The sequence below is a fragment of the Bison bison genome, unplaced genomic scaffold (genome assembly GCF_000754665.1).
Source record: "Bison bison bison isolate TAMUID 2011002044 unplaced genomic scaffold, Bison_UMD1.0 scf7180017864533, whole genome shotgun sequence".
In the NCBI taxonomy this organism is placed as follows: Eukaryota; Metazoa; Chordata; class Mammalia; order Artiodactyla; family Bovidae; genus Bison; species Bison bison.
In genome coordinates, this window is record NW_011495082.1 from 14,361,657 (window position 1) to 14,387,863 (window position 26,207).

Below are 26,207 nucleotides of genomic sequence, written 5' to 3' on the forward strand. Positions count from 1 at the left end.
CCTTCTCCTCTGGCCCCCAATACCTCCCAGCATCAGAGTCTTTTCCAATGAGTTAACTCTTTGCATGAGGTGGCCAAAGTACTGGAGTTTCAGCTTTAGCATCAGTACTTCCAAAGAAATCCCAGGGCTGATCTCCTTCAGAATGGACTGGTTGGATCTCCTTGCAGTCCAAGGGACTCTCAAGAGTCTTCTCCAACACCACAGTTCAAAAGCATCAATTCTTCGGCACTCAGCCTTCTTCACAGTCCAACTCTCACATCCATACGTGACCATAGGAAAAACCATAGCCTTGACTAGACGAACCTTTGTTGGCAAAGTAATGTCTCTGCTTATGAATATGCTATCTAGGTTGGTCATAACTTTTCTTCCAAGGAGTAAGTGTCTTTTAATTTCATGGCTGCAGTCTCCATCTGCAGTGATTTTGGAGCCCCCCAAAATAAAATCTGACGCTGTTTCCACCGTTTCCCCGTCTATTTCCCATGAAGTGATGGGACTGGATGCCATGATCTTCGTTTTCTGAATGTTGAGCTTGAAGCCAACTTTTTCACTCTCTTCATTCACTTTCATCAACAGACTCTTTAGTTCCTCTTTAATTTCTGCCATAAGGGTGGTGTCATCTGCATATCTGAGGTTATTGATATTTCTCCTGGTAATCTTAATTCCAGCTTGTGCTTCATCCAGTCTGGCATTTCTCATGATGTACTCTGCATATAAGTTAAATAAACAGGGTGACAATATACAGCCTTGACGTACTCCTTTTCCTATTTGGAACCAGTCTGTTGTTCCATGTCCAGTTCTAACTGCTGCTTCCTGACCTGCATACAAATTTCTCAAGAGGCAGGTCAGGTGGTCTAGTATTCCCATCTCTTTCAGAATTTTCCACAATTTATTGTGATCCACACAATCAAAGGCTTTGGCATAATCAATAAAGCAGAAATAGATGTTTTTCTGGAACTCTCTTGCTTTTTGATGAGCCAGTAGATGTTGGCAATTTGATCTCTGGTTCCTCTGCCTTTCTAAAACCAGCTTGAACATCAGGAAGTTCACGGTTCACATATTGCTGAAGCCTGGCTTGGAGAATTTTGAGCATTACTTTACTAGCGTGTGAGATGAGTGCAATTGTGCGGTAGTTTGAGCATTCTTTGGCATTGCCTTTCTTTGGGATTGGAATGAAAACTGACCTTTTCTGTCCTGTGGCCACTGCTGAGTTTTCCAAATTTGCTGGCATATTGAGTACAACACTTTCACAGCATCACCTTTCAGGATTTGAAATAGCTCAACTGGAATTCCATCACCTCCACTAGCTCTGTTTGTAGTGATGCTTTCTAAGGCCCACTTGACTTCACATTCCAGGATGTCTGGCTCTAGGTCAGTGATCACACCATCGTGATTATCTGTGTCGTGAAGATCTTTTTTGTACAGTTCTTCTGTGTATTCTTGCCATCTCTTCTTAATATCTTCTGCTTCTGTTAGTCGATACCATTTCTGTCCTTTATTGAGCCCATCTTTGCATGAAATGTCCCCTTGCTATCTCTAATTTTCTTGAAGAGATCTCTAGTCTTTCCCATTCTGTTGTTTTCCTCTATTTCTTTGCATTGATTGTTGAGGAAGGCTTTCTTATCTCTTCTTGCTATTCTTTGGAACTCTGCATTCAGATACTTATATCGTTCCTTTTCTCCTTTGCTTTTTGCTTCTCTTCTTTTCACAGCTATTTGTAAGGCCTCCCCAGATACCATTTTGCTTTTTTGCATTTCTTTTCCATGGGGATGGTCTTGATCCCTGTCTCCTGTACAATGTCACAAACCTCATTCCATAGATCATCAAGCACTCTATCTATCAGATCAAGGCCCTTAAATCTATTTCTAACTTCCACTGTATAATCATAAGGGATTTGATTTAGGTCATACCTAAATGGTCTAGTGGTTTTCCCTACTTTCTTCAATTTCAGTCTTAATTTGGCAATAAGGAATTCATGATCTGAGCCACAGTCAGCTCCTGGTCTTGTTTTTGCTGACTGTATACAGCTTCTCCATCTTTGGCTGCAAAGAATATAATCAATCTGATTTCGGTGTTGACCATCTGGTGATGTCCATGTATAGAGTCTTCTCTTGTGTTGTTGGAAGAGGGTGTTTCTTATGACCAGTGCATTTTCTTGGCAAAACTCTATTAGTCTTTGCTCTGCTTCATTCCGTATTCCAAGGCCAAATTTGCCTGTTATTCCAGGTGTTTCTTGACTTCCTACTTTTGCATTCCAGTCCCCTATAATGAAAAGGACATGTTTTTTGGGGGTTCGTTCTAAAAGTTCTTGTAGGTCTTCATAGAACCATTCAACTTCAGCTTCTTCAGTGTTACTGGTTGGGCATAGACTTGGATTACTGTGATATTGAATGGTTTGCCTTGGAATCGAACAGAGATCATTCTGTCATTTTTGAGATTGCATCCAAGTACTGCATTTCGGACTCTTCTGTTGACCATGATGGTTACTCCATTTCTTCTGAGGGATCCCTGCTCGCAGTAGTAGATATAATGGTCATCTAGTTAAATTCACCCATTCCAGTCCATTTGAGTTCGCTGATTCCTAGAATGTCAACATTCACTCTTGCCATCTCTTGTTTGACCACTTCCAATATGCCTTGATTCATGGACCTACCATTCCAGGTTCCTATGCAATATTGCTCTTTATAGCATTGGACCTTGCTTCTATCACCAGTCACATCCACAGCTGGGTATTCTTTTTGCTTTGGCTCTGTCCCTTCCTTCTTTCTGGAGTTATTTCTCCACTGATCTCCAGTAGCATATTGGGCACCTACTGACCTGGGGAGTTTCTCTTTCAGTATCCTATCATTTTGCCTTTTCATACTGTTCATGGGGTTCTCAATGAGGCCTTGCTCCCAGCTGCTAAGCCTCAGTTTCACTTGCGTGGGGCATGGGAGAGATAAAGTTGTTAGGTGGCAGTTAGGATAAGGGCCTGTGAGCAGTAAGCATGGAAGCTGCCACCTGTTCCTATTTTCCAAATCTTTCCTCTTTCAAAATGTATTTAAATATTGCTATTTCTTCAAAAAGGCTTATTATTTCACAAAATTCTTTTAAATAACTCTCTCTGAAAGAACTGTCATGCAACTGAAATAAAAGCCCCAAATAGGCTCTTATTCTTAAATGGCAGTAAACCAAACAGATCATTAACGGAAACATTACAATAATAACTTTTCAAACACCAAATAGTCTTGTGTAGAACATAATTTTACGAACAGTATCTCCTTTTACAGGTAACGCATAAAACCTATTGCAAAATCCATTTCAAAATGATTATGTATTTATATATTCTAAATTCAATAGAAAGTTATAAAAATAGAATCATTTCTTCTGTCTAGGCATCCATATGTTGGTAGATTTTTCTTATTATTTTTTACAAAAATATCCACATGAGAAAATGAAACATGATGGCTATGAATTTCTGAGCCAAACAACCGAGTCAGATAGGTATTACATTTAACACTGTATGGAAAATTTTACGGAGATATGTTCAATAGTCTCTAAATTAAAAATGCTGTTTTTACCCCAATGAGTATATCATAAATAGAAATGAATAAGTTGCTAAACCCTCAGAAGTCTAGCATTCTCCAAGTTCTAAACATATTGAATTACAAGGATGCAATTTCTTTTCTTGTTTTCTGGATTTTAAATGACAGTGCACTGGCAGAAAACAAAAGCTGAACCAAACTAACACTGGGGAATGAAGAAAAATGAAGCTGGCATCTTAGCCCAGGGAACCTTGCCAAAAGAAAGTAGCTTCTTTCCCCATTCCTAAACTCATTCCATTTTCAGAGGCTGAAATGGATTTCCTATCCCACACTAGTAAAAAGGAAATTGAATTCAGGAAATTCAAACGCTTGTGAGGAGAAATGCTAATTATAATCAACCATATTTACATAATAAATGTCATAAGTAGACCTCAGAGAGCTATGATTAAATACTGCTATTCCTTTAGTTTATCAATACAAAATTTATATGCAACATGCGAGCAGCAGCAGTGTTAGTCACTCAGTCATGTCCGACTCTTTGCCACCCCACAGACTGTAGCTTGCCAGACTCCTCTGTCCGTGGGATTCTCCAGGCAAGAATATTGGAGTGGATTGCTATTTCCTTCTCCAGAGGATCTTCCCGATCCAGGGATCGAACCCAGGTCTCCTGCATGCAGGCAGATTCTTTACCATTTGAGCTACAGGGACTCCATAAACATCTGAGACAAACCTCTATTTATGGGCAGTACTGTTAGTGTGAGTCCCAATATTGCTTATCCAAGATTATTCAGCCATGAAGATGCACGTCACAGACTTCCCACCACCCACTGAATTATGGCCAGTTTCACTGTTAAAAGGACCTCTGAGAGATACTTCAATAACATTATTATACAGATGAGGGAATGGTCAATCAAAGAGATTAAGGAACTTCTGGTCACTACTTAGAGTTGGAGGAGATCTCAGGTTTCAAGATTTCTGCCAACACAGATTTTAATGCCCATTTAGTAACCAGACATCAACAATTCAATCGAAATTAAATGTAGAAACAGCTGAAATTTTCTCATGTCTGAAATATCTCTATCTCTACGTCTGTATCTTTATATAATCTCACCCACTTTTAAGATATTCAGAGAAGACAATTATTCATCAAGTTATCTAAAGGAGAAAGAGGGGAAAGTGCCATTGTGAACTTTGAAGGTATTTGATAAAGGAGAAATTTGTTGGGTGAAAATAATGAATTTGGTCTCTGACACATTAGTATTAGGTGTCAACAAAGCAATATTTACATAGTAGGGAAGAGAAACAAATACATCTCAAAGTGTTAAAAGGAATGAATTTAACATTCCACAGTGTCTTTTGAAAGAATTATCCTCAAGTGGTGCTAGTAGTAAAGAACCCATCTGTCAGTGCACGAGACATAAGAGACATGAGTTCGATCCCTGGGTTGGGAAGATCTCCTTGAGGAGGGCATGGCAACCTACTCCAGTATTCTTGCCTGGAGAATCCCACAGAGGAGCCTGGTGGGCTACAGTCCATGGAGTCGCAAAAAGTAGGACACAACAGAAGTGACTTAGCAGGCATGCATCCTCTACACAATACAACATGAAAGCTGGAAATTTATGAGTAAATCTCATAAAGTAGTGACAGTACTGTGACACTGATAGGTGAAATGTAAGGTGGTTCTTAGGTGAGCAGAAGTTGCTATGCATTAAGAAAAAATATTTTTAAAAGTAGATTGAAGAAAATTTGTTGTAAATAATCAAAACACTAATATCATTTGAATTTTATTAAATTTTAAATAGTGTTCAACTTTATAAGGGAGCGTGGCATATGAAGTAACAAAGAAGTGGACCATTATCCATTTATAAATTATGCATTTGAATTTCCACAACTATTGTGAAACACAGAAAGCAATTTCCATATTAAATAACAGTAGATAGAGCTCTGAAAAGGAATCTCTAAATAATTTTTGATTTGTCTTTCAGAAAACATGGTGAGCTAATTTTCTCATTTATGGGCAAAGAATGTTATAATAGGGATAATATAATAACAATTCTTAGGCCATATAAGTTCTTTAACTTGAAATTTTATTTCCTTTGACATGCTTTTAATTGATTTAAAACAATCAGATTTCAGTGACATTTAGAAACTGACTTTATTTTTTAAATTAATTTACAAATCTATAATTGATTATTTTGAAACTTTTTATAGGTTCTATGAAAGATATGAGATACTATCTTTGCTCTTGTGAAGTTTACATTTTCATTGGGAAAACAGGATTTATCAAATCAGTACTATTATGTTAACTAAAAGACTTTCTACATAAGGGACTAAATTGAAAACAATAAGTTAGGGCCAGATTATTTAAAAATCGCACAAATCAGACAATTGATTCATGTTGATATATAGCAAAACCAATACAATATTGTAAGGTTAAAAAAAGCAAAAAAAAAGAATTCATTGCTCAAAAATATATATATATATTTAATATGATAGATAATATAAAGATATTAGAGGTTTTTAGTAGGGAACTGAAATATTTTCCTCCTGTCTTATGTCAACATAAAATTAGTTTAGGGAAGATTAAGCTAGCAGTAACATGTAGAAAGAGTTTAAAAAGGGAAAAAACAGAAGTAAGGAGACTGTTAAGAAGCTATTGCAGGAGACATAAGAGATGCAGGTTCGATCCCTGGGTTGGGAAGATCCTCTGAAGCATGGCAACCCACTCTAGTATTCTTGCCTAGAGAATCCCATGGACAAAGTAGACTGGCAGGCTGCAGTCCTTAGGGTTGTACAGACACAGCTGAAGTGACTTGGCACACAAGCATGCACATATTACAATCTAGTAATGAATAAAATTAGTTTCTAATGAATGTGCTGGTTGTGAGAGTTAAGATTTCAATGTGAGTGATTTGTGATGATATAATTTACTGTTACATGAATTATAAATTCGTACATGTGAGATGGAAAATCACAATAATGTACCATCAAAGATGACTCTAAAATGTTTTTCCTGGAGTATAATCTACAAAAATATTAAATCACTTTGTTGCATACCTGAAACTAATACAATACTGTAAATCAAATACACTTCAATAAAAATTTCTTTTGCCTGGAATACTGAGAGGATAGAGCCAAATGGACTTGGAAATTAAGAAGGAATATCTATGCTAATGAAAGCAATTTTAGGTTAAGACTATGAGGAAATGGCTAGTGTTAACCATTGCAGCATGAAGCAAAGATTACCTGCAGTGAGGCATTTGGATGAATAAATTAGCAACTTGAGACACTTGTTTGAATCCTCCCAGACAAGTGAAATCTTGCTGAGCGCCCATTTACCATCATAGCAAGAAAGTCAAGAACATCAAGAATGACAAACTCTAAGAATTTTATGTGGGCTGCATCGCACAGTTACACCAGATAAGAAGTAAATGCGGAGCCAGAGTAAATGTTACATATAGTACTATTTTCACTGTCTTCCTGCACCTTATATAAGAATCCCAAAAAGGTTGATCAGTCTCCTCCCATTTCTGCAAGTTGCTAGAGGGTCTTTTACTTGTGTTCCAAAATCTGGGCCTCAAGCTGGAATCAAGATTGCTGGGAGAAATATCAATAACCTCAGATATGCAGATGACACCACCCTCATGGCAGAAAGTGAAGAGGAACTAAACAGCATCTTGATGACAGTGAAAGAAGAGAGTGAAAAAGTTGGCTTAAAGCTCAACATTCAGAAAACTAAGACCATAGCATCTGGTCCCATCACTTCATGGGAAATAGATGGGGAAACAGTGGTAGATTTTATTTTGGGGGGGGCTCCAAAATCACTGCAGATGGTGATTGTAGCCATGAAATTAAAAGATGCTTGCACCTTGGAAGAAAAGTTATGACCAACCTAGATAGCATATTCAAAAGCAGAGACATTACTTTGCCAACAAAGGTCCGTCAAGTCAAGGCTATGGTTTTTCCAGTGGTCATGTATGGATGTGAGAGTTGGACTATAAACAAAGCTGAGTGCTGAAGAATTGATGCTTTTGAACTGTGGTGTTGGAGAAGACTCTTGAGAGTCCCTTGGACTGCAAGGAGATCCAACCAGTCCATCCTAAAGGAGATCAGTCCTGGGTGTTCATTGGAGAGACTCATGCTGAGGCTGAAACTCCAATACTTTGGCCACCTGATGCGGAAAGCTGACTCATTTGTAAAGACCCTGATGTTGGGAAAGATTGAGGGCAGGAGGAGAAGGGGACGACAGAGGATGAGATGGTTGAATAGCATCACCAACACAATGGACATAGGTTTGGGTAGACTCTGGGAGTTGGTGATGGACAGGGAGGCCTGGCATGCTGCGGTTCATGGGGTTGCAAAGAGTCAGACACAACTGAGTGACTGAACTGAATGTGTGATTTATATGACAGCCATCATTTTCCATAGTTACTTCTGTGTGAAAGACTGAAGGGTGTGTTAGTTGCTTAGTCAGGTCCGACTTTTTGCAACCCCATGGACTGTAACCTGCCAAGCTCCTCTGTCCATGAATTCCCCAGGAAAGAACACTGGAGTTGGTTGCCATGCCCTCCTCCAGGGGATCTTCCCCTCCCAGGGATCGAACCTATGTTTTCTGCCTTGCAGACAGATTCTTTACCATTTGAGCTACCTGGGAAGACCCAGAAGTGAATCACTGAAATTCTTGCCAATCTGTGTTGAAGGGGCTGTTTTTGCTAATAGGTCTGAAGGTTATTGAGAGCACTGCTAATTCTGTCAGTGATTGCACCAAGACTACTAACAAGTAAAGTTTGAAAACTGACCCCAAAGGAGATGGACCTGGCTCCTGCTGTTTCCGAGGTTGTTGGCACTCATACCACTGATTTCTTGTCCTCTCTGTGCACACTCCTGTAAGAGTAACTTCCTTTTAATTTCATTTTTTTATTTATTTGCTTTTTTATTTTTACTAGTGTATGAACAATAAACCCATAGATAATGAAACCGGAGAGAAATTTTACAGTTTATCCTTAACATAACTTTCTTATATGTTGGAAACACAACCTTGAACCATACAGTTGGACTTTTGCACTATTCCTTCACATTTTCAGAGGCTAAATTTAGGGGGAAAGCAGAAATAATGAAGCACAAATAAGAGGGATCAGAACTGAAGATGTGGATTTTGGAATGAGGAAAAAAAAAAAAAAGATGTGGATTTTGAGCAGTGAAAAGCAGATGCCCTTTACAAAGAATTGCATATGAAATGGGTGGAGGATGCCTCAAGAAATGATGCCTGGAGAAAATGGTGGCATCAGTAGCTGCAGTGGGGTGCTAGGGAAAATGCCAGGGGGAGATAACACGGTAAATGTCAAATGGTAACCAAGAGCCAAATCCAAGAAATAAAGGAAAAAACCCGAATACTGTGGAGGAGGAAATCTTTCCCCAATTAGAGAAAATCTCTTCTTCCAACCACATAATTTCATCCCCCGCTACTAGTAATATTCTAAATCTCTAGAGATAGTGGGTTTTGATAACATGAAGGGAAGTCAGGTGTAGAATGCACAAACTGAACAGAGTGACAACCAGGGCCTTATGGAGAAAATATTCTGATGGTGAGAGAGACTGATGGAAATTTTAAAACAATGTGTCCAGGTAATTTTGCTTTACAAGCAATAGTTTTAAACATGACTGAATAATTAATCATTTTAATGTATTTTGTTGAGAAAATATATATCTCACTCAGTCTTTATTGTCAGTACACTAAGGCACAATTCCAGAAGAAATGATATTCCGGTAGGAATCATGGTCAATGATAAGCATAAAGAATAAGGTATGGCTGCTCTTAAGTGTTCACATTCAGCAGCTATCCTGTGTCATTCAGCTAAAAGCAGGGAAAAAAAAAAAAGTTCCTGCTTATTACAGCTTTCTGAAAAGTCTCCGATGACTCCTAATCCCATGCCATTATCAATTAAGGTAATATCATTATAAGCTCCAGCAACTCCTAACTGTGAAACTGAGAGACAGAAAAGCCTCAGAAAATAAAGGAAAAGTTTAAATCTATAAGTTCAAATATTTGAATTGATAGAGAGTAAAAATTCTAATTCCAGAAAAGGAATTTCAGATTAATATCAAATTAGAATTATGTAAGAATTGTTATCAAAAATTCAAATCTCATGATTTTTATCAAATATACGTACAGCCTACCTACAAATAGAACACTTTGTAACATTATCTTTTTAAAATTCATATTCACTGCTAAATTTTATACTTGCTTATTTATAAGGACTTATATGAATTTGTGTTAGAGGACATGGGGCTTCCCTGGTGGCTCAGGTGGTAAAGAGTCTGCCTGCAATACGGAAGACCTGGGTTTGATCCCTGGGTTGGGAAGATTCCCCTGGAGAAGGAAATGACAAGCCACTCCAGTATTCTTGCCTGGAGAATTTCATAGACAGAGGAGCCTTGCAGGCTCATGGGGTCACAATGAGTCAGACACAACTGAGCAACTAACACTGCTACTGGAGTATGTAGTACCTAGCTTTCATTTTCTACCTGTTCTTTCTTCCCATCCCCAAGGCCAGTCTTTCAGAGAAGAAAAAAGTTGATATAAATGGATACAAAGATTTCTCCTATATGTTTCTGAATCTGTCTTTAACTCCTCAATATCTTTAGAACTCTTAGCACTGTAAACAAACAAACAAACAAAAAATAGTATCAGATTCAGAAGGACCTATTTATATACACATAGTATATGTGGAATCCCTACTGTACTAGAGGTAAGCACTGTAACTACATACGATATTTTGCTTTTAATTTTGATGATTTACATTTATCTGTTATTTCCTTCTCTAAACAAGAAAGCTGACAGATTCACATAATAATAATTAAATGTTACCTATGTTACTCAGAGGAAAATTGTCCCTAAATCCAATGAAGAAACTCAGATTTATTTTCTACCTTAAATGCTCACCACCTTTCCCTTCCCAAACCCTTGAGATCCCTGTACTCAGGGGCAGTAATTTAGCCTGCTGCTCGGCTCAAGAGCTGTGGCAAGCCTAGGATTTTTACCTTTCATTGCACCTTTGGTGTCGGTTCATTTCCCATCTCCCTACATGCCCCATAGAGCTGATCTGAGTGCAGAAAACCCTTTGAAGTCACTTGGAACTTCGTGCTCTGATGAGGCCTGAAGGACATGCAAAGTAAGAAACATGTCCGTGCTTGCAAAGGAGGGTGAAAATTCAATCAACTTTACTAATGTGCTTCTTACGCCTCAAGGCATTTCTATGTGTGTGTATATGCACATCTGCAATAAAAACTTAGCCAAGTAAGTTTTAAATCCATAAAAACAGAACATTTACATAGATATGCCTACTACACTTAGGCCAATTTATTTCATGTATGAAAAAACAGATTGAGTAAATTAGTGAAAGAAATGTTTTCAAAGGCTCATACAGAAAATACATACTTGCACCATAACATCTGTGCTAATATTTAAAATATGTTTTACTTTTAAGATAGATTTTGAAGCAAAAACATAGTTAATGGTTCTGATACTGATATCCTCAACTACATAGGCCCAAATTTTAAAATCACATCAAACATATAACCTCTGTTTTTCAATGTAACCATTTTCCAATGTGCCAGTAAATGATCAGTAAACGAGTTTGTAGTTCTGGGCTTAGGACTGAAAACCCATTTCTGTTTTGCAAACCCATATAGGCAGATGGGCTCTGCCAGTAAGGGATCTAGAGTGAGACTGCAAGGCTGGACGCTGTTTGCTTCCTTTGAGCTTTCTGTCTACTTCCTGTGTCTGCACAGCCCAGCATTTTTACCTCTGGCAGACAGTTTGTCCTAGTGGTTCCAGTAACTGAATACACTTTGCATTCTTCTCACTGCTTGAAGACTCAGCCCTATCACAGGCCCTCAAAGACAATAGTACCTACTGCTCAATGCTGCCTCCTCAGATATCTGTTTTTCAACTTCATAGGGACTCTTCCCCAAGCTACTGAATGGTAATAACTTTAATCTCTTCCCTTTGAATACCTAGCTCTAAGGAGTTGGAATTGCCATCTCTATGACATCCTAATCAAAGCAATTTTATATTCAATTCTGTCATGTTTAAATATCTAATTTAGTTTTATTTTCTGATGACTCAGAATGGAACTCATATTTAGTTTAACCCATGGTTATTTAGGGATTTTCTAAAGGTGACCATATATTTTGAGTCTAAAGAACACTTCTGAGTGCAAAACAGCTGTCCCAGACAAACCAGGCATATGGTCATCCTATATATGTCCCTAAATATAATCCTAGCTAAAATTCTGGGTAACAATGTTAACAGAACCAGATTTCTTCCCAGTATTGATCTCACATAACTGGAGGCTAAGAATCACTGTCTTTTTGTTTTTATCCCTATTGCTAGTCAGGCTGCAATCTTAGGAATTAAACTCTTATCAGGGTTATAAACAGAAGTACTAATGTTGCAAAAATTGTTGATACACTACTGACCTTTTTAAAGTGCACATCTGATTATCTCTCTCTTCTTAAAACCATTCAGTGCTTATTGTTCATTTGACTCCCCCTGTACCTCATATACTATCTTAATCTGTTCTCCACCCGTCTCTTCCCTGCTCTATACATTAGGAAGTTAACACCTATGGATTGGTTCATATGGGCTTTCTGACCAGATAATTTATAGTTAGAATTAGCCAATGACAGTCAATGAAAGAAGAAAGCAGAGAATTTGCAAGAGTTCTTTCAAAATCTCTCCCTGTTTCAGACCTGTTTCTTCAGCTGAAGCTAACTTGTGCCATGAGTTAACTTCCCAGTAATTAGATCCTCATCCAAAGCTAAGATCACGTCAACTGGTCCCATCCCTTCATGGCAAATAGAAGGGGGAAAAGCAGAAACAGTGACAGATTTTCTTTTCTTGGGCTCCAAAATCACTGAGGACGGTAGCTGCAGTCATGAAATTAAAAGACGCTTACTGCTTAGAAGGAAAGCTATGACAAACCTAGACAGGATATGAAAAAGCAGAAACAGCACTTTGCTGACTAAGGTCCGAACATAGGGTTGCATATATCTTTTCAAATTAGTGTTTTCCTTTTTTCTTATAAATACCCAGGAGTGGAATTTCTGGATCATTTGGTAGTTCTACTTTTAACTTTTGAGGAACTTCCATACTTTTTTCCATAGTGATCGCACCAATTTACATTCCTAGAAATGGTGCACAAGGGTTCCCTTTCCTCCACAGCCTCACCAACACTTACTTGTGTCTCTTTGATAATCGCCATTCTGACACATGCGAGGTGATATCTCAGTGTGGTTTTAGTGTGAATTTCCCTAATGATTACTGAAGTTGAGCGTTTTTGTTTTTTTTAATATGCCTGTCAGTCATCTGTACCTCTTCTTTGAAAAAAAATTGTATTCAGCCCCTCTGCCCATTTTTTAAGTAGGTTGTTTGCTTTTGTTTATGATGAATTGTATGAGTCCTTACATGATATATAGTTTGCAGATACGGTCTCTCATTCAGCAAGTGGCTTTTTGTTTTTTTCATAGTTTCTTTCATCTTGCAAAACCTTTTTAGTTTGATGTAGCCCCGTCTGTTTATATTCTTGTGTTTCCTTTGCTTTAAAGGCATGTCCAAAAACAGATCACTTAGGCTAATGTCAAAGAAACATGTTTTCTTCTAGAAGTTTTATGGATTTAGGTTTTACATTTATGTTTACATCTTTAATCCATTTTGAATTTATTTTCGTATGTGGTATGAGAAAGTCATCCAGTTTGATTCTTTTACATATAGTTGTCCAGTTTTTCCATACCATTCATTGTATTTTCTTGCTTCCTCTGTCACAGATTAATTGTCCGTGTAAGCATGAGTTCATTTCTGTACTATTTTATAGATCTATCTGTCTTTTGTGCCAGAACCATACTGTTTTGATTCATGTAAGCTTGGTAGAATAGTTTGAAACGAAGGAATGCTATATATTCAGTTTTGTTCTTCTTTCTCAAGTATTCTTGACTACTCAGAGTCTTTTGCATTTCCATACAAAGTGTAGAATTATTTGTTCTGGTTTTATGAAAAATTAATTAGTATTTTGATAGTGATTGCACTTAAGGTAAAGATTGTCTTGGGTGATATAGTCATTTTGACAACATTATTTCTTCCAACCCACGAGAACTCTGTATTTTCCCATCTGTTTGTATCATATTCAGTTTCTCTTATCACTATCTTATAATTTTCCAGCTACAGGTCTTTTACCTCCTTAGTTAGATTTATTTCTAGTATTTTATTCTCTTTGATGTGATTATAATTCCCCCCTCACTTTCTCTGCTAGTTCATTGTTAGAATATAGAAATACAACAGACTTATGCATACTAATTTTATAGCCTGCAACATTACTTCATTCACTGATGAGTACTAGTAGTTTTGGGGTGACATCTTCAGGATTTTACATGTATAGTATTATGCTAACTGCAAACAGTGACAATTTTACTTCTTCCTTTACAATTTGAATGCCTTTTATTGATTTTCTTATCTTGCTGTAGCTAGGACTTTCAATATTTTGTTGATTAAAAGTGATGAGATAGGCCATTCTTATCTTATTACTAATCTTAGAGGAAATGTTTCTAACTTTTCACTGTTGAGTGTGTTAATTGTGAGTCTGTCATATACCGCCTTTATTTTGTTAAGGTATGATAACTTAATATCCACTTTGTTGAAAGTTTTTACCATAAACGGATGTTGGATCTTTGTCAAGAGCTTTTTCTGCATCTATTGAGACAATCATATGATTTTAATTCTTCAACCTGTTAGTGTGATATGTCACATTAATTGATTTGCATTTATTGAACCATCCTTGAATCTCTGGGATAAATCCCATTTGATCATCGTGTATGGTCTTTTCAATAAATTGCTGAATTTGGTTTACTAATGTTTTGTTAAGGATTTTTTTCATTATGTTCATCTGTAATATTGATCTGTAATTTTTCTGTGTGTGTGATATATTTGTCCAACAGGAAACTTTCATGAGCCTCTTTGGCTTATCTGTCAGAGGGAAGACAGAATGAAAACCACAATCACAGGAAACTAATCAAATTGATCATATGGACCACAGCCTTGTCTAAATCAATGAAATTATGAGTCATGCCACATAGGGCCACCCAAGACAGATGGGTCATGGTGGGGACTTCTGACAAAACAAGGTTCATTGGGGAAGGGAATGGCAAACCATTTCAGTATTCTTACCTTGAGAACCCCATGAACAGGATGAAAAGGCAAAAGTATATGACACTGAAAGATGAACTTCCCAGGTCAGTAGGAGCCCAATATGCTACTGGAGAAGAGTGGAGAAATAACTCCAGAAAGAATGAAGAGCGGAGTCAAAGCAAAAACAACACCCAGTTGTGGATGTGACTGGTGATGGAAGTGAAGTCCGATGCTGTAAAGAACAATATTGCATAGGAACCTGGAATGTTAGGTCCATAAATCAAGGTAAGTTTGAAGTGTTCAAACAGGAGAGGGCAAGATTGAACATCGAAATTTTAGGAATCAGTGAAATAAAATGGACTGAAATGGATGAATTTAATTCAGATGATCATTATATCTACTACTGTTGGCAAGAATTCCTTAGAAGAAACAGAATAGCCCACATAGTCAACAAAAGAGTCCAAAATGCAGTACTTGGATGCAATCTCAAAAACGACAGAATGATCTCTGTTCATGTCCAAGGTAAACCATTCAATATCACAGTAATCGAAGTCTGTGCCCCAACTAATGCTGAAGGAGCTGAAGTTGAACAGTGATATGAAGACTTACAAAATATTCTAGTAATAAAACCCCAACCCCCCAAAAAAGATGTCTTTTTCATCATAGGGGACTGAAATGCCTGGAGTAACAGGCAAATTTGGCCTTGCAATACAAAATGAAGCAGGACAAAGGCTAACAGAGTTTTGCCAAGAGAATGCACCAGAAGACTATACCCATGGACATCACCAGATGGTCACTACTGAAATCAGATTGATTATATTCATTGCAGCTGAAGATGGAGAAGCTCTATACAGTCAGCAACAGCAAGACTGGGAGCTGACTGTGACTCAGATCATGAACTCCTTATTGAAAAATTAAGACTTAAATTGAAGAAAGTAGGGAAAACCATTAGACCATTCAGGTAAGACCTAAATCAAATCCCTTATGATTATACAGTGGAAGTGAGAAATAGATTCAAGAGATTAGATCTGATAGACAGAGTCCATGAAGTACTATAGACAGAGGTTTGTGACATTTTATAGGAGTCAGTGATCGAGAAAATCCCCAAGAAAAAGAAATGCAAAAAGGCAAAACGATTGTCTAAAGAGGCTTTACAAATAGCTGAGAAAAGAAGAGAAGTGAAAGGCAAAATAGAAAAGGAAAGATATACCCATCTGAATGCAGAATTCCAAAGAATAGCAAGCAGAGATAAGTAAGCATTCCTAAGAGATCAATGCAAAGAAATAGAGGAAAACAATAGAATGGGAAAGACTAAAGATCTCTTCAAGAAAATCAGAGATACCAAGGGAACATTTCATGCAAAGATGGGCTCAATAATGGACAGAAATGGTAGGGACCTAACAGAAACAGAAGATATTAAGAAGAGGTGGAAAGAATACACAGAAGAACTATACAACAAAATATTTCTATGACCCAGATAACCACGATGGTAAAATCACTCACCTAGAGCCAGACATCCTGGAATGCAAAAGTCAAGTGGGCCTCAGGAAGTATCACTATGAACAAAGGTAGTGGAAGAGATGGAATTCCAGTTGAGCTATTTCAAATCCTAAAAGATGATGCTGTGAAAGTGCTACACTCAATATGCCATCATATTTGGAAAACTCAGCAGGACTGGAAAAGGTCAGTTTTCATTCCAATCCCAAAGAAAGGCAATGCCAAAGAATGCTCAAACTACTGCACAATTGCGCTCATCTCATATGCTAGCAAAGTAATGCTCAAAATTCTACAAGCCAGGCTTCAACAATATGTGAACTGAGAACTTCCAGATGTTCAAGCTGGATTTAGAAAAGGCAGAGGAACCCAAGATCAAATTGCCAACATCCACTGGAATATAGAAAAAGCAAGAGAGTTCCAGAAAAAAACATCTACTTCTGCATCATTGACGACGCCAAACACTTTGAATCTGTTGATCACAACAAACTGTGGAAAATTCTGAAAGAGATGGGAATACCAGACCACCTTACCTGCCTCCTGAGAAATCTGTATGCACGTGAAAAAGCAACAGTTAGAACCTGACATGAAAACAACAGACTGGTCCCAAATTGGGAAAGGAGTATGTCAAGGCTGTATATTGTCATTCTGCTTATTTAACTTTTTATGCAGAGTACATTACTTGAAATGCCAAGCTGGATGAAGCACAAGCTGGAATCAAGATTGCCAGGAGAAATATCAGTAACCTCAGATATGTAGATGACACCACCCTTATGGCAGAAAGCAAAGAGGAACTAAAGAGCCTCTTGATGAAATTGAAAGAGGAGAGTGAAAAAGCTGGCTTAAAACTAAAGATTCTAAGTCATGGCATCTAGTCTCATCATTTTTTGGCAAATAGATGGGGAAACAATGAAACAGTGAGAGACTTCATTTTTAGGGGTTCCTAAATCACTGCAGATGGTGCCTGTAGCCATGAAATTAAAAGATGCTTGCTCCTTGGAAGGAAACATATGACCAAACTGGATATTATATTAAAAAGCAGAGACATCACTCTGCCAACAAAGGTCCAAATGTCAAGGCTATGGTTTTTCCAGTAGTCATGTATGGATGTGCAGTTTGGACTATACAAAAAGCTGAGCATCAAAGAATTGATGCTTTTGAACTGTGGTGTCGGAGAAGACTCTTGAAGAGTCCCTTGTACTGCATGGAGATCAAATTAGTCAATCCTAAAGGAAATCTATCCCGAATATTCATTGGAAGGACTGATGCTGAAGCTGAAACTCCATTACTTTTACCACCTGTTGGAAGAACTGACTCATTGGAAACGACTCTGATGCTGGGAAAGATTGAAGGCAGGAGGAGAAAGGGACGACAGAGGCTAAGATGTTTGGATGGCATCACTGATTCGATGGACATGAGTTTGAGCAAGCTCTGGGAGTTGGTGATGGACAGGGAGGCTTGGTGTGCTGCAGTCCATGGGATTGCAGAGTCGGACACTACTGAGAGACTGAACTGAACTGATGTCTTTGTCTAGTTTTGACATCAGACTCATTCTCACCTTGTGAAATAAGTTCAGAAGTGTTCCTTCCTCTATAACCTTTTAAAATTGTTTGAGAAGGACAGAGACTAACTCTTCTATAAACGTTTGGTAGAATTCACCTGTGAATTCATCTGGTTCTTTATTTTTATGGAGATGTTTTAAATTAGTAATTCTGTTTCGTTACTGGTAATTAATCTGTTCATATTCTCTATTACTTACTGATTCAGTCTTGAAAAATTGTACATTCCTGGGAACTTGTTCTTTTCTTCCATGATGCCCATTTTATCAGCAAATAATTGTTCATAGTAATGGCTTATGATTCTTTGTGTTTCTGTGGCGCTGGTTGTAACTTCTTTTTCATTTCTCATTTTATTGATTTGAGCCCTCTCTCTCTTTTATTCCCTGATGAGTCTAACTAACGGCTTATCACTTTTCTTTTTCTTTTCAAAGAACCAGCTCTTACTTTAATTGAGCTTTTCTATTTTTTTATTTGTTTCATTTATTTCTGCTCTTATTTCATAATTTCTTTCCTTCTAACTTTGAGTTTGAGTTTGTTCTTTTTTTTTTTTCCACTTTCTTTAGGTGGAAGTTTAGGTTGTTTATTTGACATTTTGTTTGTTTGTTTCCTGCTGTAGGCTTGTATCACTATTAAATTTTCTTTTAGAATTATTTTGCTGTATCCCATCAATTTGGGATCTTTGTGTCTTCATTTTTACTTGTCTCTGAGTATTTTATTAATATCTTCTTTGCTTTTTTTCAGTGATCCATTGCTTTTTAAGTAGCATACTGTTTAGGTTGAGGTTTCAAGTTCTATGTAGGAGAGTTGCAGATTGACATCACAAACTGTTACAAATATGGCATGTTTTCTGTATCTATTGTTATTTTATTATATTTTCTTTTGTTTTGTTAAAAGATCAACTGAGGCATAATAAACATTTTAAGACTTTGTTTAAGCAAAAATAAACTCAAATCAGGCAGTGCCAAACCTGAAGCGGTAGGGAACTGACAGGAGCTGAGAGGAGAGGCTTGTGTAAAGAGTTAGAAGCAAAGCAAGGACGTTATTTGATAGGCTATGGCTTAAGCAAATGCAGTATTTGGGAAAGCCTCCTTGGCTGTTTGAAATTGGTTTCTTTGTTTTCATTTCTTAACCTTGAGGAATTAAAGGCTTATGTTTTTATTTACTTATGTACATTGCTAAGATATTAGAACCAGTCTAATGGCCTCTTTAATTAATTTAACAGTCCCAATTAATACTTTTAATTTGAATTCAATTTTACCTATTTTCATTATGACTCTTGCTTCTTGTCAGTTACAATTGCCTGAAATATCTTCATTCACTCCTTTATTTATACTCTGTTACTAGGATTTAGACATTTCCAATAAAACCTCTGCTGCTGAACTTTGTTTAATTAACACAATCATAAAGCCTGAATTGTTTAATAGAAAAATCAATACCTTTAAAAACATTATTTTTTTTTGCACCCTTCTCTATTATTGTGTACTTACCACTTATGTTACTTTTTTGCTGGCACTTCTTAATGCCTGTATCTGTTTTTTTTTGGATTATGTTTGATTTTTTCTTTCCCTTTCCTTTCTAAGCTATTTCTAACTTTCTAATTTGAAAGTTCCACAATTTTTTTTTTTGGTGTCAGTAGTGTTTATTTTCAAATTCAATTTGAATACCTTAGAAGACAGGATTTAAGGCAAAAGTTTATATGCTAATACCAATGGGGAGTGCAATCCCAGGAACATAAGACTAAAGAAAAAACAAAGGAACGAGGCAGGTAAGAAAGGAACCTTCCTTCCTGGAGTGGTACTACAACAAATTGCTATAACTCCCATCTGAAGCCATCCTACATCACCAGTTTCATATTTAAATTAATAATAACAGTGAATCCAACACAAAAATATTTAACTTACTCAATTCCTTCTCCTATGCTGAAAAAGTCTTTATAGTATTTATTTTTTTCCTTTCTTCTCACTATACTCCTCCTTAAACTCAAGAATTTTTAGAGAAGTAATGTCTCCCAATATTTCTGTTGTTTACATAATCCTTATAACACAATCCAAGCCACATAATTATATATTTATATGTTATTAAATATTCCTAATACTGTGCTGTGCTGTGCTTAGCCACTCAGTCGTGTCCAGCTCTTTGTGACCCCATGGACTGTAGCCCACCAGGCTCCTCTGTCCATGGGGATTCTCCAGGCAAGAATACTGGAGGGGTTGCCATGCCCTCCTCCAGGGGATCTTCCTGACCCAGGGATCAAACCCAAGTCTCCCACATTGCGGTGGATTCTTTACCATCTGAGCCAGCGGGGAAGCCCATTCCTAATATTAATGTACATAATCCTGTAACCCTACTAGCAATACTAATTTATAATTTTAATTTAATTAATATCCTAATATTAATTTAAAATTTTTCTTCCTACTTCTGCTTTTTCTATATTTTTCTGCTTCAAATTGCATTTGTTTGCAGCACATTCTCCAGTACTTTCCTCGAACTGGGTATATGAAGAGCATACTGTTTGTGTTGCTTCCTTTATACTCCCTACACCTCAGTGAGATTTTTCAAATGAACAGTCCACTTGATTTTGATGGAACTGTTTTCCTTTACTATTTCTCTTCTTGTCTTACTCTCTTTTTAGAGCTTTAGTTATGCACACGTGACGCCTTTGGGTTTAGCTTCTGCATCAGAGCTCCCAAAATCTTTCGTTTCTTTTTTACAGCATCACTGGCCAATGAAGTAGTCTGCACATGGTAGCAACCTGGGCACCTTGGCCACTAGAGGCCTTCACAGCTTGTGGGGAATCAATATCTCAGCACACATGTACCCCCATTGACTGCTCAAATAATCTGAAAAGACCCAAAATTGAAAAATTCTACTCTGGAATTCTTGACACACGATTTTCATATATCTTTCACATTGGTAACATTTCTTCCTCAGCAGTGATCGTAGTCTTATTTTTGTTTGTTTACATGTTGTTGTTGCTTCAGTCAGTTCTGTTCAGTCACTCAGTTGTGTCTGAATCTTGGCAGGCCCATGGACTGCAACATGTCAGGCCTCCCTGTCCATCACCAACTCCCAGACTTTACTCAAACTCATGTCCACTGAGTCGGTGATGCCATCCAACCATCTCATCATCTGTCGCCCACTTCTGCTCCCGACTTCAGTCTTTCCCAGCATCTGGATCTTTTCAAATGAGTCAGCTCTTGGCCAAAGTATTGTAGTTTCAGCTTCAACATCAGTTGTTCCAATGAACACTCAGGTCTGATCTCCTTTAAGATGGACTGGTTGGATCTCTTTGGAGTACAAGAGATGCTCAAGAGTCTTCCTCAACACCACAGTTCAAAAACATCAATTCTTCAGCATTCAGCTTTCTTTACAGTCCAACTCACTCGCACATCCATACATGACTACTGGAAAAACCACAGCCTTGATTAGACGGACTTTGTTGGCAAAGTAATGTCTCTACTTTTAAATATGCTATCTAGGTTGGTCATAACTTTCCTTCCAAGGAGTAGACGTCTTTTAATTTCATGGCTCCAATCACCATCTGCAGTGATTTTGGAGCCCAAAAAATAAAGTCTGTCACTGTTTTCCCATCTATTTGCCATGAAGTGATGGTACCAGATACCATGATCTTAGTTTACTGAATGTTGAGCTTTAAGCTAACTTTTTCACTCTCCTTATTCACTTTCATCAATAGACTCTTTAGTTCCTCTTTAACTTCTGCCATAAGGATGATGTCATCTGCATATCTAAGCTTACTGATATTTCTCCCAGCAATCTTGATTCCAGCCTGTGGTTCATCCAGCCCAGCATTTCTCATGATGTATTCTGCATATAAGTTAAATAAGCAGGGTGACAATATACAGCCTTGACGTACTCCTTTTCCTATTTGGAACCAGTCTGTTGTTCCATGTCCAGTGCTAACTGTTGCTTCCTGAACTGCATACAGATTTCTCAAGAGGCAGGTCAGGTGGTCTGGTATTCCCATCTCTTTCAGAAGTTTATTGTTTATCTCTTTCCACAGTTTATTGTGATCCACACAGCCAAAGGCTTTGGCATAGTCAATAAAGCAGAAATAGATGTTTTTCTGGAACTCTCTTGCTTTTTCCATGATCCAGAGGATGTTGGCAATTTAATCTCTGGTTCCTCTGCCTTTTCTAAAATCAGCTTGAACATCTCGAAGTTTACGGTACACATATTGCTGAAGCCTGGCTTGGAGAATTTTGAGCGTTTCTTTGCTAGCATGTGAGATAAGTGCAATTATGTGGTAGTTTGAGCATTTTTTGCCATTGCCTTTCTTTGGGATGGGAATGAAAACTGACCTTTTCCAGTCCTGTGGCCACTGCCGAGTTTTCCAAATTTGCTGGCATACTGAGTGCAGTACTTTCACAACATTGTCTTTTAGGATTTGAAATAGCTCAACTGGAATTGCATCACCTCCACTAGCTTTGTTCGTAGTGACGCTTTCTAAGGTCCACTTGACTTCACATTCCAGGATGTCTGGCTCTAGGTGAGTGATCACACCATCATGATTATGTGGGTCATGAAGACCTTTTTAGTATAGTTTTGTGTATTCTTGCCACCTCTTCTTAATATCTTCTGCTTCTGTTAGGTCTATACCATTTCTATCCTTTATTGAGCCCATCTTTGCATGAAATTCATGGTTCCCTTGGTATCTCTGATTTTCTTGAAGAGATCTCTAGTCTTTCCTATTCTACTGTTTTCCTCTGTTTCTTTGCACTGATTACTGAGGAAGGCTTTCTTATCTCTTCTTGTTCTTTGGAACACTGCATTCAATGGGTATATCTTTCTTTTTCTCCTTTGCTTTTCACTTCTCTTTTGCACAGCTATTTGTATAGCCTCCTCAGACAGCGATTTTGCTTTTTTGCATTTTTTTTTCTTGGGAATAGTCTTGATTTTTGTCTCCTGTACAATGTCACAAACCTCCGTCCATAGTTCATCAGGCACTCTGTCTATCAGGGCTAGTCCCTTAAATCTACTTCTCACTTCCACTGTATAATTGTAAGGGATTTGATTTAGGTCATACCTGAATGGTCTAATGTTGTTGTTTAGCCACTGTCGCCTGAATCTTTGCAACCACATAGACTGTAGCCTCCCAGGCTCCTTTGTGCCATGGGAATATTCCTGGCAAGAATACTGGAGTGCGTTGCCATTTCCTTCTCCAGAGGATCTGCCCGACTTTAGGATCCAACCTGCATTCCTTGCATCTCCTGCATTGGCAGGCGGATTCTTTACCACTGAGCCACGTGGGAAGCCTATTTGTTCATACAGTGACTTCTTTTAATTTAGAAATCATACTTTCTGATTCCTGAAGGATTTGGAGGAAAAGTTAATTATAAGTGGCTTTCTTGGAACACTATTAATGTTTTTTTCTGGAAGTTATCCTCTTACGTATCATCACTTCTGCCTCAGCAGATTCCGCTTTTCTAGGTTTTTGACTAGGTGTTTATCCCTCTAGTTACTTTGAGAACTATTGATACTTTTCTCTTGATTGTTCACAATTTAGTTTTCCCACAGTACTCATTCATGTCAGACTGTTGGATTTCCTCAGGCACTGGCAAACAGAAATGGAGGGAGCCACACGCTTTTGTTCCAGTTGACCAGGCAAGCTCCTGAGCCCTCTGCTGAAGCACCAGAAGGAAGACCTCTCCCATCTCCCAAGCCTTCCCTTTGCAATCAGCACTCAGGCAGCCAGCTTCCAGTCACAAGAGTGCTTCACTCTAGATTGTATTCCCACTGCATGTCTCCTAAGAGCTGGGAAGTCAGGGAGGCCTTTCTTATGATCATGTAAGGCAAGGTGCATGCAAACATCTCTAGCCCCTTAAAAAGAGCTTAAAGTACGTTGTTAATTTGTCACCTCAACGTTTATCTCTGTTGCCAGTCATCAGTTTGACTTTTTCTAGTGTAACTTCTTATCCAGGGCTTTCCTGTATTATACTCTTTTATTTCAAGAAGTCTTGTCCAAAGTAGCTGATAATGTCTCCCACATATAAAGATGATGGACAGATATTTTTTATAAATTCAAGACTTCAAGAGGGAGTCTATGTGTAAATTAACAATTAAATTAAATTAGAAATTAATTTAAATAAAATTAATTTAACAATAAATTAATAAATTTAATTAAATGAGAAATATATACTAGAAACCTGAATAAGAAGCAGAAGAATAACTAATCTTTCTGAGGATGGGCCAGAGAAATATCTATTAATAAGATGGAATTTGAACAGGGTTTTGAAAAATATCTAGGATGTTTTAAAATACATTTAAATGGTATCTATATTGTCATTAATTACTAATAATAACAATATCAGAAACCATCAAATGTAGTTATCATCTTTGTAACAAATAATGTGCAAATAATACTATCTGTCTTAGTTAAGGAATACTCTGTTTAATAATATACAACATTAGTATTATATCCTAATAATATGGGCTTAGAAAAAACCTACAGACTACCTGAACACCTGTCTACAACAGGGGATTCAAAGGACTGTATTAAGACAAGTAAGAGACGCAGAGAAACTTTCTCTGCCGATGCCCAGTGTGACAGCACACAGTAGGGAGGAATCTCACCAGATAGGCACTTCTCCAGGAGGAGCAAGGAGTTGGCATCAACATTAGGTACCTTAGCCTCTGGGGTATATAGCAGAGAGCCAGGTTCCCAAAACATCTGGGCTTCCCTCATAGCTCAGCTGGTAAAGAATCTGCCTGCAATGCAGGAGACCCAGGTTTGATTCCTGGGTTGGGAAGATCCCCTGGAGAATGAATAGGCTACCCATTCCAGTATTCTTGGGCTTCCCTTGTGGCTCGGCTGGTAAAGCATCCGCCTGCAATGCGGGAGACCTGGGATCAATCCCTGAGTTGGGAAGATCCCCTGGAGAAGGGAAAAGGCCTGTAAAATTCCACGGACTGTATAGTCCATGGGGTTGCAAAGAGTCAGACATGACTCAACCACTCTTGCTTTCTTCACTAATAATATACTTAAAAAGTTACTGCATTTCAATTCATTGACTAATACAGTAAATAATTCTACAATAAGTAATCAATCATCTTCCCAGGTAGCTCAGTGGTAAAGAATCTGCCTGTCAATGCAGGTGAGGTGGGTTCAATCCCTGGATCAGGAAGATCCCCTGGAGTAGGAAATGACAACCCCCTCCAGTGTTCTAGCATGGGAAATCACCCATGGACAGAGGAGCCTGGTGGGCTACAGTCCACAGAGTCACAAAAGAGTCAGACACGACTTAGCAACCAAACAGCAACAATAGGAATGAATCATTATATAGCAAAATCAATTCATAAATATTATCTCTCTCAAATATTTTATAGTAGATAGAGATACTGCAAATTTCCTCTTTCATATTTCTTATGATTCATACAGTGATAATTAAATAAATTATAATAATAAATGTACCACTAGGCATCCTTTCATATTTAAACCCTGACTTAACAATAAAGACTATAGGTTGTGTAATCTATTATTTTTAGACGATTTTGATAGTTCCTTAAATATTTAAATATATCTTAATTGCTTGGCCTTGAGTTCATTAGCTGGACAAAATTTTCTCTTACACTGAATAGATCAATATATAAATTATAGATTAAATTCACACAGCATCTTTAATTGATATTCTCTCTTCCTATCATTTGATAGTCTGCTCACTTAGGAAAGGTGGAGATATTTCTGTAAATTAAATATTTGATCCTATTCCCTCTTTAGTACAAGTATGGTTCTGAATAAATGGAATAAACATAGTATATATGAATGGCGAATGACAATGGCAGCACAGGGTGACCTGATTTTGTGTATGTTTACAGACCTATAAAGTCTGTGATGCAGTTTCTTGGTTATTTTCATTACTGCAGACTAGACAGGGGAGACATTATCTTTAGTGTGTTGTTTCAGGGCATGAATCACACTTTGCAAGTCATTCTTGTCAGACTATAATGTGAACTAATCTTCTATTAAGACACTGTGTACTTCCACATAGTTCAGGCAAGTGCAAAGGAGTTTCAGCATTAATAGAAAATGATTATCTTTTCCTGAGGTGACCTTTCAACCTAAAAAGAAGTCCAAGTACATCCGTATGTTTTACTGCTATGTCTCTTAATGTTGTTTTCAAAGAGTAGAGTATTACACAAGGCATTATTTTGAGCCAGATTTCCGCTATAAAATAACAGTAAACAATCTTCACAGTATAAGTGGTTTTTGACGAGGGGTGAGGTGGTATCTATCTCACCCAGAACACGTGTCGACACTGTATAAATAAGACTTTATCCTTCCCCCTTTTCAAAGGTGATCCTTTTTTATTTTCTAAAGGTGATCCTTTTGTGGTTCCTTGAAAATGAAACACTACCCCGTGGTAATGTGACAAGGAAAATAACTTACATATTTTAATTTTGTCCTCCATGTTTTCTTATAATCCAATTTGCTAT

General features: G+C 37.6%; 1 long non-coding RNA gene across 2 annotated transcripts in view; it reads right to left on the reverse strand.

Moving 5' to 3' along the window:
* Positions 1–26,207, reverse strand: part of LOC104982548 — a 195,847-nt gene that overhangs the window by 44,009 nt on the left and 125,631 nt on the right. The window contains exon 3 of one of the 2 annotated variants that reach the window (XR_824527.1): positions 8,340–8,405. The exons of the other annotated variant lie outside the window; for it this stretch is intronic. This is a non-coding gene — a long non-coding RNA (uncharacterized LOC104982548). Of the gene's footprint in view, positions 1–8,339; positions 8,406–26,207 lie in introns of those variants that run through there. 2 annotated transcript variants of the gene reach the window in all.